At 33.3% G+C, this 4,922-nt stretch overlaps 1 long non-coding RNA gene across 1 annotated transcript; it reads left to right on the top strand.

Moving 5' to 3' along the window:
- The first annotated feature begins 408 nt into the window (after positions 1–408).
- LOC143071486 (uncharacterized) lies at positions 409–4,704 on the top strand. The gene is made up of 2 exons (XR_012976910.1): positions 409–707; positions 4,154–4,704. It is a non-coding gene; the product is annotated as an uncharacterized LOC143071486 (long non-coding RNA).
- Positions 4,705–4,922: the final 218 nt, after the last annotated feature.

The raw sequence follows: 4,922 nt of genomic DNA, 5'->3' as shown, positions 1-4,922 counted from the left end.
CTGTATATTGATTTGGGGTATGATCTACATATCATATATAAATGCGCTAAATACACCCACACCCACTAAAATCTCACACCCACTTAACTTGAACATGCAGTTAATCCCACAATCCATGCGTATATATCACGTTAAAATATATGTGCACCAAACGATGTCAATTCATATATAAAAACTTAAGGGTAGCTGGTATATTTATGAATTATGAGTGACGATGAGTTAGTTCTTATATAAGCATGGGTCATATTTTAAATATTGTATATAAGTATAGGTCATTCTTTCTTAAATATTTATATAACTATAGGTACTGAATTTCAGTGAATGTTATATTAAAATGGGTATGTTTTTTGAGGCAAAAATGGCACACCCCTACCAAAAAAATATCGAAGTTACCCCCCCGTGTTTAAGACTTTCTGCAAGTGGCTGGTAAACCGATATTTTCTCTGCTGTATTTCTGTATCCTATCCTTCCCGGCTGATCTGCTGTTGTCTCAAATTTTGCCGTTGATGTTATTATCGTAATCACAAAAGCGCGTCAATATGGAACATACAATTGCCTATTGTAAAACGTTTATGTGATTGGATTTACACATGACGTCATTCATTGTTTACAAACGTTATTTTTGCACTCGCACTGACATTTCAACAGTTCAACAGTTCAAACTTCTTCTGGATTGAATACCACAATGGGATTGAAGGTAGATCAAGGTATAGTAGTACATTGAATATTTTAAAACTGAGAAAAGTGTAGCATAGCTAATTCAAAACATATTACGTTAGTTAAAGAAGGAGAATACGCGTTACACAGTGGCGGACCCCTGGGGTTCCGGGGGTTGGAACACCAAATTATTTTGGACGTTCAATGCATTATTCTATATAATACTACTTAAAATATTTTATTTCGCTATAATTATGAAATCTTTAGGCGACTGTGTTGGGACATATAGTTGGAACCCCCTTTTTCCTTTTATCCCGAGTGTTTGGAACCCTCTTTTAAAACAATGGGTGGATCCGCCTCTGGTTACAGAACTTTCTGTAAATGTCAAAATAGGTATAAAATCGCGGGCATGTTTTGGATATACATATTATTACTTCTTTACCAAACCTTATTAAATAGATTATAGTATTACTATTTGTCAAATTGATATTTGAGAAATGATCAGCCTGACTTTCTAAACATATGATTGGATAAAGGGAGGTGCGGTACACCCCTCGGCGTAAGAAGGGGGAGGGGTCCGAAGGTTGGACCCCTTTTTAACGATAAATGCATAAATTTGAAAAGGGAAATCTATTTGGAAACCCTATCTCCAGATTTGGAACCCCCTTTTAAAAATGTGTTTCCTATTTTGACAGGATTTTTTTATACCAATGCTTCATTTAATTTGGGAAACATTTTAATATATAAGTCCTAGGTGCCTACAAAATTATTTCATCTCGCCACATTGACTGCTGTGTTTGTTGCTGTTCAGTTGTTGCTGCATATATATATATATATATTTTTTTATATATAAGTGATCTCGTTTGAAATGGTTTTACAACAACATTTCTGTTACTTCGGGTATTTTTAAATATTTTTTTAGCATACTATGCGATCTGGGCAATGCGATATATGGGTTTCCTCATTGGGCATTTGATGTGGTAAAAATCATCCAACAGTCTTCCTATTTTTATATTGTAAAGAAAGATGTCTGTGAAATGTTTTTTCTATTTTATTTTGGTACTGGCTATGGTTACATTGAAATGTAACAGTCATAAAAAAGTTATTGTTACAATGAAGTTTAGGCTATATCGCCGGCGGAATGCAGGCCTAGGGTTGACTAAGGAACTGCATGAATACTTACAAGTGTAACAATGATATTTATGTCTACGGTTACATTGTGTTATTGTTACGTAAATGCACTCAAATGAAAAATTATTTTTTACAATATTTTATACATTTTTTTCAATTTTAATTTGATTGTCAGTGTACACACAACCAGTATGTTGTTTCAGACCGATGCATTTTTGGCCCGGTGTAACCACTCTCAGTGGTGGATCCAGAAATTTACATAAGTGGGGGCCCACTGACTGACCTAAGAGGGGGCCGGCTCCAGTCACGCTTCAATGATTCCCCTATATAAGCAACCAAATTTTTTCCCAAAAAGGGGGGGGCGGGTCCCCTGCCCCCCTAAATCCACCTCTGACTCTAGGCAGCCCTCACAAACGAGTAATTGGGGTGTATACTATGGGTTGGGTGGCTCAGTGTTGTATTAATATATAAGAAGATGTGGTATAACTGCCAATGAGAAAAGTCTCCTGTTCATATAAGTCGTAATTTGTAGAAGTAAAACATTATAGGTCAAAGTACGGTCTTCAACACCGTGCCTGCATGGGCTCTCACCGAACAGCAAGCTATAAAGGGCCCCAAAAGTGACTAGTGTAAAACCATTCAAACTTGAAAACCAATGGTCTATAGATATAGGAAAATTAGTACTGCAACCAGAGGTCATTTTTTAAAACTTTAATGGTCCGGAAGAACACACACCTAAATTATATATCGATGGAAAGAGGAAAACGTGTACAATAAGAAAAGTAGGGTCGTAAAAATCCAGAGTGGTCACAATTTTGTGAAATTGAGGTCAAAGGTCAGACCTAAAATTATCAATATTTCAACCACAAGGACAAAAAGGAGAAATATTCTGATATTTATTCAATAGAATGCTACAAAAACAATTCGATCATAAGCATATGCTATAAACGATGTTAAAACGACAAATTTGACTACTTATATGAAGAGCTGCCATTACAAAATGGCGTTGATTTGGAACCTTCTGATTTTTTTCCATTTAAGACATAGCAAAAGAAGAAGTGGCCTTGTCCTTTTCACATCCATAAATTTTCATATTGTGTATAGTGTATAACACTGTTTTACTATAGTATATAACAGAATTATTTTCTAAATTATAAAACACCAGTTTATCAAATTATTTCAATATTTTTTCTATCTTTGAATCAAATAAAAACAAAATTCAAGCGCTGAAACAGTGTTTTTAATTTTGCATCTTAAAGGTTGTGTATTTTGTAAAAATTAGTATCTAGTTACAGATAAATACATATTGTGTATTTGCAAAGTCTAAACAGAGCACTTATGACACAGAATATACTATAGTCACCCGAGGCGAATGCGAGGTTTAAAAAAAAATTGAGTGTACTTCACAATTTAGAAAACTAATACATCATGTACATTTTATATTGTATTTTTTTTCCGGTGCTTGACCATGTTTACTGTATTAGCATTAGTTTGTTCAGCATAGGTAATTCATAACAAGCATAACTGCAGGCTAAATTTACAACACATAATTAACTATTGATTACTTAATGTCCAGTGGCAAATATGTCATGCGTATTTAGAAAAAAACCCAATAACATTGCATTTAATAAGTTTTGTAAAGTTTAAATCATCGTTTAATAGTAAGTAAATTCTATTGTCTTAATATTATCCGGTGATGCCTAAATGTCTCTTTACAAAATGTATGTCTATGAGGGTACTGCTCGACCGGCTTCCCGCAGAAGTGGTTTCGCCAGTGCAATTTGACATGTTTATCAAATCATTGACGTCACATTGACGCGTTTTGGAGGAATCGGACACGTTTCTGTGTGCTACTGTGTGTATAACATCTCTGGTGCTACATATATGACTATGTACGATAAATTTTCAATTAAATTGAATTTCCACTTCAATCTATTAAACATTAATGTACTTTTGTATAAAGTAGTTAGTATATATTTAAATGTCTTTTGTCGTTGTTTCGCGGATCTTATTATAAAGAGCACATAAATAGACCGATGGTTAAAGCTACACGTGTATGAAATACTTGCCACTGGCAAACACCAATACTTTGATGATGATGAATTAAATTATCATATTTCCTTTTTTTTATTTAGAAACAAATTTCAACTTTGATTGATTATAATATATACATGTAGTATCAGAAGTCCAGTCCATTACTGGACTTCTGGTAGTATATAAAGTAATAAGTAAATTTTGATGTCAGACCATTCCGTTCCATAATTGTGCATTCTTTTTATTTTTACATAACACAGAAATGAGGAAAGTTTTAACATAAGAAAATTTATAGTAGCCTTTATAAATTCATTACATTTTCTTTCCTCAGAATGATTAACAGCAATGGAGACAGGAGCAGACATGGGAATGTTCGATGTGAAAATTGAAGACCTATAAACAAAATGATGTATCTAGACAATATGGCACTCATCAGGAAAAAAAACAACATTTAATCATGAACCATTGAATCCTGAGTTTCGTACAAGTACCAAAACATAAAAGGTGGATGCTTATAATGAGCTCATATTAGAACTAAAGTGTCCTCTTGAATTACCACTGTACATGTAAAAAGACACACCATATCCGGGACTGAATTGAGGAAAAGAGCCAGGAAACTGACATTTAACAAAGCATTCCAAAGAAAAGATGGCATAGGGGGAGAGCAATGAAACATGATACATGCAAAATTAATTGTTTCTTTGATTGTTTTATTTATGAGCTTTAAAGGGTCATAAAATAACAAAGGGGCATGAAAATGACAGAGATTTTTGCCACAAACTTTACATGTTGGTATGACATTGAATGTTTTATTATATATTAAAAAATGGTTATGATAAATAAAAGAAATTCCAGTTATGATTAAAAATAAGGTAATCGAGACATTGTTTTGTGTTGATTATAATGCATTGCCTAACATAGTAACATCTGACTGCATTAATTACAACATATTTTAAGCAATAGCAAAATACCAAAAAATGAACAGTATTGAAGATTCTAATCTTGTTTGATATATATATAAATTATGCTCTATTATACACATTGATACTGTAAAATATCACCTCGAACCACAGTGTGAATCTCCCTGATGTCGAGTGTGT

The sequence above is a fragment of the Mytilus galloprovincialis genome, chromosome 4 (assembly GCF_965363235.1).
Source record: "Mytilus galloprovincialis chromosome 4, xbMytGall1.hap1.1, whole genome shotgun sequence".
NCBI lineage: Eukaryota > Metazoa > Mollusca > Bivalvia > Mytilida > Mytilidae > Mytilus > Mytilus galloprovincialis.
This window is presented reverse-complemented; position numbering and strand designations above follow the sequence as displayed.